At 45.9% G+C, this 15,534-nt stretch overlaps 1 non-coding gene across 1 annotated transcript; it reads right to left on the bottom strand.

Moving 5' to 3' along the window:
• Window positions 1-4,703: 4,703 nt before the first annotated feature.
• LOC119471860 lies at window positions 4,704-4,807 on the bottom strand. Its single transcript, XR_005200952.1, has one exon. It is a non-coding gene; the product is annotated as a U6 spliceosomal RNA (small nuclear RNA).
• Between the last annotated feature and the right edge of the window lie 10,727 nt (window positions 4,808-15,534).

Here is a 15,534-nt window from a genome sequence, read left to right as displayed (position 1 = left end):
CACCTGGCTAATTTCTCTACTTTTAGTAGAGTCGGGGTTTCACCATGTTGGCCAGGCTGGTCTCGAACTCCTGACCTCAAGTGATCCACTGACCTCGGTCTCCCAAAGTGCTGGGATGACAGGCGTGAGCCACTGTGCTTGGCCTCATATATTTTAAAGCAATGCCTGGCACATAGTAAGAACACAAAAAAAGTTAACTCCGAAAAAAAAATCCTACTTCTGAATTGAGTCTCACCTGAATATTTCCCTCCCACCCTCACCCCTGGGTTTGTTGTCATTCCCCCTCCCACAGGATTTGCACCACTGTTCCTCCTTTATCACACTAGTCACAGAAGTTTTTAACCTTGGGTAGCTATAAATTCCTTTGACAATCTAAGGAAAGCTATGAACAACCATCCCCAGGAAAACACACCTATGCGCACACACACTCTTATGTACAATTTCGGGGTGCCCATAGAACTCTAAACTGCCTTTTTAGATTCCTGATTTAAATGGACATAAATGTCAAAGACTCCTTATTCCTTTGGAGCAGCAAACCTTAACAAGTCACAGGAAATTCCCAGAGCAGATATTCACTGCAAGGATCAGAGTCCAAAGGAGGCGTCACCAATCTGAGCTCATCTGAGATGCAAATTGTATTTCTCCCCAGCGGAGAGAGGACATTCATTGTTCCTTCCTGACTGCATTTTCACAGCCGACCCTTCACCCTACTGGGGGAAGGGTGCTATGAGGATAAGGGCAGGGAGGAGGTCGGTTACCAAATGAAAGAATGGGGCTGCAGGAGATTCGAAGATAATTTATAAACTTGTGCAGCCCTGCTAACCTACATGCTTGTGAGTCATCTCATCTCTGTCTCCCAGTTGGTAATCAACAAACTTGTCCTACCATAGTGACCTACACTTCTGTTTTCTGCCGAAGGAAAGGGTGATAACACAGGAGGCTGCTCCCCCACGCCGCCCTTTGAGAAAAAGAGGAAGACCGGCCAGTATAAAGGTGGCAAATAGCCCTGTCACTTCCCATAAGTTCTGTAACCTCCGTGAGCCTCCATTTTGCCTTTAGAATGAGAATAGCAAAACAGACCTCATACTTTTGTGTGAAAGGGAGGGAACTGCAAATCGCCTGCCCCTAGTCGCACCCAATAATTGTCAGCTGCTGCTTCTTGATATTACATCGCACCTGAAAGGATGACAGGCCTGTTTGCTAAAGCTGGCTGTGAGCTTGGGATCTGCTGGAAAGAAGAGCAGAGTGCAGGGAGCTGCCTGGGACAGGGCCTGTCTGTCTTAATACTTTCACTCTAGACAGCCCTTTGCCTTTTAAATGTCCAGGAAAAGCGTCTCAGATCTTCAGGGGCTTCACTGTATCCCCTTCCTTTAACTGGGGTTCAGATGCCCTCATCTACAGACGGTTCCGTCATAAAGCCAAAATGATTGGATTCAAAGTATCTGGAAGATTGGTCCAGCCCTTTATTCTGATTAGAAACACTCCCAGAGGTGACGTGATTTGCCCAAAGTCGCGCAACTTCCTGGAACCAGAAACCAATCCGAAGATTTCCAGGTCGGTGTTCTTTCCTCGGTGGGTGATCGGGTTACCTCCTAGTCTTAGGATTTGCTTTTGAAAGAAAAGGAGAGGTCACAGACTGGAGAGGCATTGAAGGAAAAATTATTTGAATTTGGCAACTGCTTGAGGCAGTGGCGGGGGAGGGGGGAATGAGAGGTGAAGGGCGATAAAATGCCTCCCAGACACACACACAAATAATGTGAACAATTTTAAATTGTTTTACTTTAGGAGATCATGGATTTTAGCGACTGCGTCTTCCGGGGGGCTAACTTACCTGTTTACCCAGCCAAGTTAACAATACTCTGCATTGTTTACCTAACGCAGAGTAAGTACTGAATAACTACTTGTGGCACGGATGACTGCATGACTGGATGCACCCCGTTCCATCAGAGAGATAGATGAAGATTTGCAGAGCCAGGCCCCACCTGAGAGGCATGTAAGTCCTTTCTGGTTCTTCTCAGTGATGGCTCTGCAGTGAGTATCTTTTGTTCATAAATTCTTGATGCATCTCTTGATTATTTCCTTAGGATATTTTTCTAGAAGTGGGATTACTGGGTTGAAGAGGATGAACGAATTTAAGGCTCTTAATGCCGAACTCCTCCAGCAGTATAAAAATGAGTCCGCTTCCCAGCAAGCTGGCCCAAACAGGCTATTATCAGGCTTCATTTTTATTTTTTTATTTTTGTGCCCTCTTGATAGAACAAAAATCGTATCTCATTTGATTTGCATCTCTTTGGGGACTAATCAGATCGAGGTTGAACTCGTGTTGAAGAAACACTCTAAGGAATACAGAGAAATCCTGTGTGGGGCAGGAGACCCATGGCACTAGGCACATTCCTACCACTGAGGTGAAACCAAAGGGTGTCTATTGTTTGGTGTGATTTAACCTTAAGATGGAAGCATCTGAGCCTTGCTAGAGGCTTTCTCAGAGCGAGGGCTGGGGGTGGGGAGCTGTGACTTACCAGCTTCCCTATGTTTATTTTCATTTCCTGATGGAGAGTAAATCTTATAAACAAATGAAAAACCTGTGGACTTATCTTTAAAGACTACAAGGAAAAGGGGAACTGGGCAAACTATTGCAACTCCAAGTCCTGGAAAGGCAGGACGGGGAGTGGGGAATTTAGAAATAAATTTCCAAGAGATGGCAGATAGGTCCCTGGGGGTATGTGGCCAGACTGGAGAGGGAGAGACTGAGCTAGAGGCTGTGGAAAGCTTTAGAAACTTTGTATGAGAAAGGCTACTGTTGGTTGCAGAGCTTACATGGCCAGGGATCCCCGAGGACCTGGAAGGGGTTTTTAATGGTCTTTTGAGAATCAAAGTGAACTGCCAGGGACAAACAAGAATGGCGAGGACCTGGAAGCAGTTTTGCACCTCAGGCTGGAAAATTGCCCTAGGAGTGGTGAGAAGGTAGCTGTGGCGCTTTCCAAGAGAAGAGGGCAGTGGTCAGCTGGGAGCTTTCCCGGGAACAGCGAAGACTTCGCCCCCATCCAGAGCCAGGAGCTGACTCTGCTCTTCACTTAAGCGTAACTGATTTACAAATGTTTATAGACAATTTTATTTACTAATCTAGCTCTCACTCTCAACTAAATGTATAGTCCTAATTATAGTCATCAGCATTTTCTTGATAATAAACCTATAGGATATATTTTATAGCTTTTTTTTTAAAAACTTTGTTGAGAGTTTATTTTCTTGATTGCTTTAAATTTCCTATTAAAGTCTTGAATTTAACAATCGGCCTCTCACACTTTAGCAATCTATGAAATATTTTGTACCGTTTTATTTCTTCTAAAAGGGCTTAAAGTCAAATAAAGATCAGTATTTTTTTTTTTTTGAGATGGAGTTTTGCCCTTGTTGCCCAGGCTGAAGTACAGTGGTGAGATCTCATCTCACCACAACTTCCGCCTCCCGGGTTCAAGCGATTCTCTTGCCTCAGCCTCCTGAATTAGAGGCATGCCTCACCATGCCTGGCTAATTTTGTATTTTTAGTAGATATGGGGTTTCTCCATCTTGGTCAGGCTGGTCTTGAACTCCTGACCTCAGGTGATCTGCCCACCTCGGCCTCCCAAAGTGCTGGGACCACAGGCGTGAGCCACTGCGCCCAGCAAAAATCATTATTTCTTAGAGGTTTAAATGAGTGATGTCAAAACCCTTTGAAGTGATGGATATGTTAATTACCCTGATTAGATCATTACACTGTATGCCTATATCAAAATCTCATACTGTACCGAATAAATATTTACAATTATTATGTATCAGTTAAAAATAATAAAAGCAGAAAACCCAAAATTTTGAAAAACCTTGTCACACTTCAAAGTCATGTGGCACATTAAAAAATAGTTTATCCTGCTTCACCCTGGAGTGGTGAATTTCATGGAACTGGGGCAAACCCAGAATCTGTGTTTTCAAAAACTGCCCAGGTTGGTGGGGCACAGTGGCTCACCCCTATAATCCCAGCACTTTGGGAGGCTGAGGCAGACAGATCATGAGGTCAAGAGATGGAGACCATCTTGGTTAACACAGTGAAACCCCATCTCTACAAAAAATAAAAAAATTAGTTCGACATGGTGGCACACGCCCGTAGTTCTAGGTACTTGGGAGGCTGAGGTGGTAGAATTGCTTGAATCCGGGAGATGGAGGTTACAGTGAGCCAAGATCACTTCACTGCACTCCAGCCTGCACAACAGAGCAAGACTCCATCTCAAAAAAAGAAAAAAAAAAAACACCCAGGTGATTCCCAAATTGCTGCAACAAAGACCCAATCTGGGGAAGTAGTGATCTAAATGCTTATCTATATTTTGTATGTTTGTTTTTTTCAAAATTAATGTAAACAATATGAGGTTGGGCACGGTGGCTCACGCCTGTAATTACAGCACTTTGGGAAGCTGAGGTGGGTGGATCGTTTGAGCTCAGAAGTTTGAAGCCAGCCTGGGCAACATAGTGAAACCCTGTCTCTACCAAAAATTCAAAAATTAGCTGGGCACAGTGGCGCACGCCTATAGTCGCAGCTACTCCAGAGGCTGAGGCAGGAGAATCCATTGAGCCCGGGAGGTGGAGGTTGCAGTAAGCTGAGATGAAGCCACTGTACTCCAGCCTTGGTGATAGGAGTGAAAGACTGTCTCAAAAAAAAAAAAAAAAAAAAAAAAAAAAAAAGGAATGTTTGTTTGATGAATTTGCCTGTCATCTTTGTGCAAGGACTGTGTTAATCTCCTTTGTTACTTTTCCAATTTTAGTATATATGCTGCCAAAGCAGGCACTTTGTTTTTTAATGGTGTTTGGAAGTGATAGTTTTGATTTTTTCTTTTTTTTTTTTTTTGTTTTTTGAATTTTTTGTTTTTTTTTTTTTTTTTTTTTTTTTTTTGAGGCGGAGTTTCACTCTATTGCTCTGGAGTGCAATGGCACCATCTCAGCCCACTGCAACCTCCATCTCCCGGATTCAAGCCATTCTCCAGCCTCAGCCTCCCAGTAGCTGGGATTACAGGAGCCCACTACCATGCCCAGTTAATTTTTGTATTTTTAGTAGAGACGGATTTCACCATGTTGGCCAATCTGCTCTCAAATTCCTGACTGCAGGTGATACACCCGCCTCGGCCTCCCGAAGTGTTGGGATTACAGACGTGAGCCACCGCCCCCAGCTAATTTTAAAAAATTTTAAGTAATGGAGGCCAGGTGTGATGGCTCACACCTGTAATCCCAGCACTCTGGGAGGCTGGGGTAGGAGGATTACTTGAGAATCAGGAAGTGGAGGTTGCAGTGAGCCGTGATTACATCACTGCACTTCAGCCTGAGCAACAGGGCGAGATCCTGTCTCAAAATAAAATAAAATAATACATCGGGCATGGTGGCTCATGCCTGTAATCTCAGCACTTTGGGAGTCCGAGGCGGGTGGATTACCTGAGTTCAGGAGTTTGAGACCAGCCTGGCCAACATGGTGAAACCTGGTCTCTACTAAAAATACAAAAATGAGTCAGGCGTGGTGGTGGGTGCCTGTAATCCCAGCTACTCAGGAGGCTGAGGCAGAAGAATTGCTTGAACCTGGGAGGCGGAGGTTGCAGTGAGCCCAGATCATGCTGCACTCCAGCCTGGGCAACAGAGCGAAACTTCATCTAAAAATAAATAAAATAAAATAATGTTAAGTAATGCTTTGCATTTCTGGAAGACATTCCTTTTCTCCTTCCTCCCCACCCACAGTGGGCTTCAACTCACTGGGCTCCTTTCAGTCCTTCCCTAACCTACTGTGCTATTCTTACAGTACCCAAATTTCTCTTCTGGCCTTTGTGATTCCTGGCTTTCTCCTCTCTTCTCTGGCAACATACTTTAGGCTTTCTTTTGTGAATGACAATTGGCAAGACTTTCTTCCTTTACTATCTTTCAAAGCAAGCACTGTTGCCGCGTAAGATGTCCTAGAAACTCCCGGAAAGGGTCCCAGGGCCATGTTTACTACTCCCATAATTGGCGTCTGGGTGCTGGATCCTCAAGTCTGCATCTCTCACCATTTCTCTGAGAGGCTTTCCAGATCCCCACATGTCAACTGCCTACTAAGCATTTATTCTTATTCTTGGATGTCCCACAAAGCACCTCAAATTCAGTATTTCTCAGATATTAGGTTCCTGTCCATGTTTGCCCTCTGTGCCTCATAGCTTAGAGAATAGCGCCACCCAGTTACTCAAGCCAGAAACCTGGGGCTGCCCTAGTCATTCATCCAGAGCCACTGTGCTAAACACTGGGGATACCAGAGACTACGAACCAAGAATCCCTGCCCTCATTGAGCTTATGTTCTAGAGGAGGAAGTTAGACATAAGCCCGCCCGCCCACCCTTTCTTCCTTCCTCCCCTCTTTCCCTCCCTCCCTCCTTCCTTCCCTCCCTCCCTCCCTTCCTTCCCTCCCTTCCTTTCCTTCCTTCCTTCTGATACAGTCTCAACCTCCTCCAACTCTCGGGTTAAAACAATTTTCCTGCCTCAGCCTCTAACTGCCACCCACCCAACTAATTTTTTTGTATTTTTAGTAGAGCCAGAGTTTCACCAGGCTGGTCTCAAAACTCCTGCCCTCAGATGATCTGCTCACCTCAGTCTCCCAAAGCCATGAGCCACTGCACTGGGCATGCAATGTAATCATTCTAAAGCCAGATCTTAACTGTTAGCCTCCAATTTTAGGCTCCTCATGTTTACAGGATAAAGTCCACCCTTGCAAATCCGGGTTAAAAGATTGTACAAGTTCTGGGCCCTGCTGGCCTCTCCACTGCACGGCCCCACCCCAGGCAGTGCTCTCTGTGCAGCCCTACTGAGTTATAGCTGCAGTTCACTGCAGCTGCCGTTCTCCAACTCCCTCCTGCCCTCCTGTCATTCTGCAGGTCTCAGCTTGGATACTGTGACAGGCAGCCTCTAGAATGGCCCCCAGTGACCCCTGCCTCCTAGTAATCTGTTTCCCTTGAGTGAGCTGGATTTACTGATGCAATTTTGAATAATAGAACCTTGCAGAAGGGATGGGACGTCACTTCTGAGATTAGGTTATATAAAGACTGTCCCGTCTTTCTAAAGGCTCTTTCTCACTTGGATGCTCTGCAGAAAGTCAGCTGCCATGTCATGAACTGCCCTGTGAGAAGGGCCTATAAAGAGGGAAAGAGGGAGGCCTCTAGACAACAGCCTTCAAGGAACTGAATCCTGCTGGTGACCAAGTGAGGGAGCTTGGACTCTGGTCCCCCACTGTTGAGCCTTCAGATGAGATGGCAGCCCCAGCTGGTGGCACAACTGGAACCTCATGAAAACACCTTCACCAGAAAGCACCCAGCTAAGCCACACCCATATTTCTGACCCAAAGAAACTGTGAGATAATAAACATTTCTTCTCTTAAGCTGCTATACTTTAAGCTAATCCGTTACACTGCAATAGATAACAAATACTACCTCTGGACCCTGCCTGCCACCATCCCAAATGCCCTGAGTTCTAGAGCCAATGATGTTTCCACGTGTCATTCCCAGCCCTTTGCTGTTAGTATTATAACGATGGCTTGTCCATACCTCTGCCCCTACGTGGCAGGCTCTGTAGGGGAAAGAAGGAAGAAAAAGGGGGAAGTCACCACTTTCCTTCTCAAGACCCTGAGTCTCTATTCTGCTGTTGGCCATACGTTTACACCCATAGTGTTAACAGTGCCTGGCCCCAAAGTGCAGCTGCAGCTTCAGAAAGAGGCTCAGGTCAGCCAGAGCCAGAGCTCTATGGCAGCCACCTTCCTCCAGCTCCCTCCATCTCTTCGGTCTGCTCAGCCAGCTCCCCCCACCCTTGAGCACCCCAGCAAGCACGCACACACAGGCACACACAGGCATGCACACACAAAGACACCAGGCCCACAGCCTCCCTCTGCTCCAGAGGAGCTGGGTGGAGTCACTCCTTGCTTCTTTCACACACACCCTGGGGCCACGATTTTGTGGCTTTTCTGAATGAAAGGGGGTAGGGTGGGTGGGGTAGGGGTGGGGGAAACCGTCCCTGCCTTTGAACTGTCCAGTTCCTCCACCTTTATTTCCAGCCAACCACTGAGTGTCTACAAAAACAAAACAAACCAAAACAACTAAAAACAGAGCCCAAGTGTCTCTGGCTACTTTCAGTTTCTGGAGAGCCAACACACAGGTCGCCCACTATCCCTGCCCAAACCCTGAGGTCTGAGGAAGACCACCTCACACTGCCCCTGGGCGCTGAGTCTGGCTTCCAGGAGGTGCACCCACCCCCACTGGCACCTCCCTGGGAACCAGTGGAGCTCAGTCCTGTGGTTCTGGTTCACTCTCCTCTCCCTCGGTACACCATTGCACCATGTCCCCATGCTGGCCCTTCTGTTACCCTGTACTTGCTGTACACACACGGTGGCCAGGGTCCTCACCACCGAGAAAGCAACTTCCCCCATGTCCTCCCCAACTCCTGAGTCCAAGCCGACAAGTCTGCGGTGCCCCAGCAGGGGGAATGAATGAGACTGAATGTACCTCTATTGAGGGAAAACAAAGCTCACTAAGATTGCACCCTATGGTGTGTGCTTCTGTTCTCTGCACCTACTCCTCAGCACTCTCAGCAGTTTTCCTCTTGGCTCTGCCTCCTGCAATTACCTTCTGCTCAGCTGCTCACTGTTGCTAAGAAGGGTTATGCCCATCAACTGTGCTGTAGACATGCAGTAGTGTGACAATGGGAAGGACATGGCTTGGAGGGTGGCTTTCATTTGAATTCTGCTATTTATATTTGGCCCTGGGTGTGTTAGCTGATCATCCTATGCTTTGTCCCCTGTATCTGCTAATAGACTGCTTCCCAGGGTTATGCTGAGATAAATAAAACCACACACATTACACTGCATGGTATGTACTAGATGTTCAGTAAAAAAAATCTTTTTTTTTTTTTTTTTTTGAGACCAAGTCTCCCTCTGTCTCCCAGGCTGGAGTGCAATGGTGGTGCGATCCTAGCTCACTGCAACCTCCGCCTCCTGGGTTCAAGTGAATCTCCTGCCTCAGCCTCTTGAGTAGCTGGGATTACAGGCACATGCCACCATGCCTGGCTAATTTTTGTATTTTTGGTAGAGACAAAGTTTCACTATATTGACCAGGCTGGTCTCAAGCCCCTGACCTCAGGTGATCCGCCCACCTTGGCCTCCCAAAGTGCTGAAATAACAGGTGTGAGCCACCACGCCCAGCCAAATGTTTCTTGTTTTGTATTTGAGAAGGACTTTAAGGCCAGGCATGGTGGTTCATGCCTGTAATACCAAACCTTTGGGAGGCTGAGGCAGGAGGATTGCTTGAAGCTAGGAGTTTGAGACCAGCCTGGGCAACACAGCAAGACCCTGACTCAACAAAACTCTTTTTTTTTTGTTTTTGTTTTGAGACAGAGTTTCATTCTTGTTGCCCAGGCTGCAGTGCAATGGCTCGATCTTGACTCACTACAACCTCCGCCTCCCAGGTTCAAGCAATTCTCCTGCCTCGGCCTCCCGAGTAGCTGGGATTACACCACACCCGGCTAAAAAGAAGTAGAAAAAGAGGTAATTCTCCCTAACTCATTTTATGAGGCCATCGTCATCCTGATACCAAAGACTGGCAGGGAGACAACTAAAAAAGAAAATTTCAGGCCAATATTCCTGATAAACATCAATGCGAAAATCCACAATAAAATACCGGCAAACTGAATTCAGCAGCACATCAAAAAGCTTATCCATCAAAATCAAGTCGGCCTCATCTCTGGGATGCAAGGCTGGTTCAACATATAACGCAAATCAATAAATGTAATCCAGCGAATTTTTGTATTTTTAGTAGAGACAGGGTTTCTTCATGACAGTCAGGCTGGTCTCGAACTCCTGACCTCAGGTGATCTGCCCACCTCAGCCTCCCAAAGTGCTGAGATTACAGGCATGACACTGCGCCTGGCTTTCTTTTTTTTTTGAAAGGGAGTTTCACTCTTTTTGCCCAGGCTGGAGTGTAATGGTGCGATCTTGGCTCACCACAACCTCCACCTCCCGGATTCAAGCGATTCTCCTGCTTCAGCCTCCTGAGTAGCTGGGATTACAGGCATGTGCCACCACACCCAGCTAATTTTTAGTAGAGATGGGGTTTCTCCATGTTGGTCAGGCTGGTCTCGAACTCCAGACCTCAGGTGATCCACCCGCATTGGCTCCCCAAAGTGCTAGGATTACAGGCATGAGCCACCGTGGCCGCCAACAAAACTCTTAAAAAACCTCTTTTGGTTTTTAAATTCTTTTATTAGCCTGGCATGTTGGCATGCACCTGTAGTCCCAGCTTCTCTGGAGGTTGAAGTGGGAGGCTCACTTGAGCTCGAGAGCTGGAGGCTGCACTGAGCTATGATTGCACCACTTAACTTCAGCCTGGGCAACAGAGCGATACCCTATCCCTAAAAATAAATAAATACATAAGTAAAAATAAAAGGACTTTTAACAATCCTTGTAATTTTTTGTTGGAAATACGCATATAAACCAAAAAGAAGATTTTTGAGGTCTAGCTGAGAAAGGGACACATTCAGTGTTTTATTGGATTTTGGTGAAGTAGGAAGAGGTTGAGGGTGGGATGAAGAGACTACTCTTTTATTGGTTTTTAATCTGATTTACCCCTGCTGTGCTGAGTTAATGTTGTGGAAAACAGCTGCTCAAATGCCAAAGGAATGGATGTGCCCGAACCTGCCCCTGACTCCCAGGTGGTAAGGTGTTTTTCATGTTTGTGTTCAGGTTTCTGTGCCTCTGTTTTTGCCTCGCTGAGATGGAAGGGAAGTGCCCATGTCACAGGGAGTACATAGAATATGTCAGCTAACATGCTATACTCAGCCTGCCATTATCCACAGGGGTCCAGTGTCATCGGATTCACATTTATTATTCAGCTTCCAGATCAACAAGTGCTTGTTTTCATAAATTAAGAGCATCCAAGTTTCTTTTTATTGGCCAGAGCAGACACAGAGGATGGGTAGCAAATCATGAATTTCAGTGGTCTTTTCAGATCAGTCAAGTTGATGGTCTAGTATGTGCTAGGTCCTGACTCTGAGCATAACAATATGATCCAAACACATTATGTTGAGATTTTTAGAAATTTATATCAAAGTTGGGTGTGGTGGCTCACGCCTGTAATCCCAGCACTTTGGGAGACCAGGGAAGATAGATGACTTGAGGTCAGGAGTTGGAGATCACCCTTGGGCAACCCTATCTCTACTAAAAAATACAGAAATTCAGTGGCTCACGCCTGTAATCCCTGCACTTTGGGAGGCCGAGGTGGGCAGATCATGAGGTCAGGAGTTGGAGACCAGCCTGCCCAACACACTGAAACTCCATCTCTATTAAAAATACAAAAATTAGCTGGGCGTGGTGGCAGGGTAATCCCAGCTAATTGGGAGGCTGAGGCAGGAGAATCGCTTGAACCCAGGAGGTGGAGGTTGCAGTGAGTCCAGATTGCGCCACTGCACTCCAGCCTGGGCAACAAAGCAAGACTCTATCTCAAAAAAATTAACAGAAAGGCAGGGCATGGTGGCTCACGCTTGTAATCCAAGCACTTTGGAGGCCAAGGCGGGTGGATCACCTGAGGTCGGGAGTTCAAGACCAGCCTGACCAACATGGTGAAACCCTGTCTTTAAAAAAAATAAAATAAAATAAAAAAATAACAGAAATTACCATGGTGGCAGGTGCCTATAATCCCAGCTACTGGGGAGACTGAGACATGGTGGCATACACGTGTAGTTCCAGCTTCTCTGGAGGCTGAAGTGGGAGGATCACTTGAGCTCGTGAGTTGGAGGCTGCACTAAGCTATGATTGCACCACTGAACTCCAGCCTGGGCAACAGAGCGAGACTCTGTCTCTAAAAATAAATAAATAAATAAGTAAGTAAAAATAAAAGGACTTTTAACAATCCTTGTAATTTTTTATTGGAAATACGCATATAAAGCAAAGACTTTGAGGTCTAGTTGACAAAGGGCCACATTTGGGCTTGTACTGGGAGGTGGATGTTGCAGTGAACCGAGATCACTCCAGCCTGGGAGAAAAAGCAAGAATCTGCCTCAAAAAAAAAAAAAATTAAAAATTAAATCAACTCTAGGAGCGTCTATATACATAGAAAATCCATTGTTGCAATAGTTCAACTTTTTCTCGACAATGTGAAAAACTACCATAGTTCTATAAACCAAGGTTTAATCAAGAGTAGATCAAAACTGAGTTCTGAAATCTACATACTAACTCCTTGATAACATAACCAGGAAGAGGTATGAAAGGCTATTTTGACAGTGGGAGAAGCAATTTAGCATTTTGTATCACTAAAGCCAGTACTTCAAAGAACACTCCAAAGGGGCTTCTACTGTCAGCCAGTTTCCAGCAACCATGTCTGAACTTGCCCTCCACCAGAGCCATTTAGAGTTGTTTGCCATTAAAATGATAAATACTGATGGGCGCAGTGACTCATGCCTGAAATCCCAGCACTTTGGGAGACTGATTCGGGTGGATCACCTGAAGTCAGGAGTTCGAGACCAGCCTGGCCAACCTGGTGAAACCCTGCTTCTACTAAAAATACAAAAATTAGCTGGGCATGGTTGCAGGCGCCTGTAATCCCAGCTACTCTGGAGGCTGAGGCAGGAAAATCTCTTGAACCCGGGAGGCGGAGGCTGTAGTGAGCCAGTTGTGCCATTGCATTCCAGCCTGGGTGACCGAGCGAGACTCCATCTAAAAAAAAAAAAGATTAATACCAGTTATCTCTTACAATAATTGCCAGGGCACTTAAAGAAGGCAAAATAAAGTTGTCAGAGAGGCCAGGTGCGGTGGCTCATGCCTACAATCCCAGCACTTTAGGGGCCGCAGGCAGGTGGATCACGAGGTCAGGAGTTCGAGACCAGCCTGTCCCATATGGTAAAACCCTGTCTCTACTAAAAATACAAAAATTAATTGGGCGTGGTGGCATGTGCCTATGATCCCAGCTACTCAGGAGGCTGAGGCAGGAGAATCTCTTGAACCTGGGAGGCAGGGGTTGCAGTGAGCCAAGATCACACCGCTGCACCCCAGCTTGGGTGATAGAGTGATACTCTGTCTCAAAAAAATAAAAAATAAAGTTAAAAATGAAAAATAAAGAAGAAGGCTGGTTGGGTTTGACTCGTTGCTCAGACAGCATTGTGTTACTTTATTTAGGTCATAACGCCCAAATTCTCAGCTTTGGAGGGCCCCAACCCCCCTATTTTGCTAGGACAGTTGAGGTGATCACTCAGGCTCACAGTGAGAGCTAACAGTAACCAAACTCCTAAGAGACTGATGTGCAACCGGGTGCCAATTTGTAGTTTCATAGTAAGAAATATAATGCAAGAGGACCAGATGGTAAATGCAGTCTCCCTTATGGGAGTAGATGTGAGACAGTGAGAAGGCAGAAGTTAAACTAGAATAATAGAAGTCAGAGATCAATAATTTTAAGTTTAGGATCTCAGAGGTGGAGATCTTCATCATTGTGATAAGTGAAAATTAAGGGCCGGGAGTGATGGCTCATAGGCCGGGCATGGTGGCTCACACCTGTAATCCAAGCACTTTGGAGGCCAAGGCAGGCTGATCACCTGAGGTCGGGAGTTCAAGACCAGCCTGACCAATATGGTAAAACCCCGTCTTAAAAAAAAAAAAAAAAAAGAAAAGAAAACAAAATTCAGGTTACAAAATAGGATGTATGGTGTAACCCCAGCTTTACTTACAGGTAATAATATATCCTGGCAAACATGGGAAAGCCTGTCTCTACTAAAAATACAAAAATTAGCTGGGTGTTGTGGCACGTGCCTATAATGCCAGCTACTCGGGAGGCTGAGGCAGGAGAATCACTTGAACCCGGGAGGTGGAGGTTGCAGTGAGCTGAAATCGTGCCATTGCCATTGCACGTCAGCCTGGGTGAGGACAGAGCACTGTCCCCAAAAATATATATAATAAAATAAGTAAATAATAAAGGTAATCATAAGCCTGAAAAAAATATACATAATAATGAGGAGGGCAGTGTTAATCTCTGGGTAAATGGTCTATGAGCAATTTTTCTTTTTCTTATCCCCACTTTATTTATTTTTGTTTTGTTTTCTAATCCCCACTTTAAAAATAATTTCCACAAAATAATTATGAGTACCTGTTGAGGTAAGCAAATAAGGATAAACCAAATGTCCAACATTAGAGACTTTGTTAAATCAATCACAAAAATCTATATGGATTGTTATGCCATCCTTAAAACTCGTGTTGTAGAATAGTTTTCAATGCTTGGGGAAGTAACTGCTAGTATTTACTAAGTTTTATTGAAGGCAGGGTGCAGTGGCTCACACCTGTAATCCCAGCACTTCGGGAGGCTGAGGCAGGAGAATTGCTTGAGCGTGGGAGTTCAAGTCCAGCCTTGGCAACATAGCGAGACCCCCATCTCTACATTAGCCAGACGTAGTGGGCATGACTGTGGTCCCAGCTAGTCTGGAGGCTGAAGGGGATTACTTGAGCCTGGAATATTGAGGCTACAGTGAGCTGTGATTGTGCCACTCCATTCCAGCATAAGAAACAGAGCAAGATCCTGTCTCAAAAGAAAAAAAAAATGGCTGGACACTGTGGCTCATGCCTATAATCCCAGCACTTTGGGAGGTTGGTGGATTGCTAGAGCCCAGGATCTCCAGACCAGACTGGGCAACATGGGTAAACCCTGTCTTTACTGAAAATACAAAATTTAGTGGAGTATGCTGGTGTAGCCTGTAGTCCCAGCTACACTGGGTCCTGAGGCAAGAGGATTGCTTGAGCCCAGGAGGTCAAGGCTGCAGTGAGCCATGATCACACCACTGCACTCCAGCATGGGAAATGCAGCAAGACCGTCTCCAAAAGAAAAAAAAAAAGTTTTATTGGGGCACTTCCTTACTCATGCATTATATATTGCCTATGAATGCTTTTTTGCTACAATGGCTGCTGGCATGAGTAGTTGCAATAGTGAGTAAAAATATTTACTGAAAAGTTTAAAATATTTACTGTCTAGGCTGGGCACAGTGACTCATGCCTGCAATCCCAGCACTTTGGGAGGCCGAGGCAGGCAGATCATTTGAGGTCAGGAGTTTGAGACCAGCCTGGCCAACATAGTGAAACCCCCGTCTCTATTACTATACAAAAATTAGCTGAGTGTGGTGGCAGGGTAATCCCAGCTACTGGGGAGGCTGAGGAAGGAGAATCGCTTGAACCTAGGAGGTGGAGGTTGCAGTGAGCCAAGATTGCACCATTGCACTCCAGCCTGGGTGATAGAGTGATACTCCATCTCAAAAATATATATATATAGCTGGGCCTAGTGGCTCATGCCTGTAATACCAGCACTTTGGGAGGCCGAGGTGGGCAGATCACCTGAGGTCAGGAGTTCAAGACCAGCCTGGCCAAGGTGGTGAAACTCCCTCTCTACTAAAAATACAAAAAAAAAAAAAAAAAGTAGCCCGGCTCAGCGGCAGGCACCTGTAATCACAGCTATTTGGGAGGCTGAGGCAGGAGAATCACTTGAACCCGGGAAGT

The sequence above is a fragment of the Cebus imitator genome, unplaced genomic scaffold, assembly GCF_001604975.1.
Source record: "Cebus imitator isolate Cc_AM_T3 unplaced genomic scaffold, Cebus_imitator-1.0 Scaffold76, whole genome shotgun sequence".
Taxonomy (NCBI): domain Eukaryota; kingdom Metazoa; phylum Chordata; class Mammalia; order Primates; family Cebidae; genus Cebus; species Cebus imitator.
The sequence above is the reverse complement of the archived record's forward strand: the minus strand, read 5'-3'. Positions and strand labels throughout refer to the sequence as shown.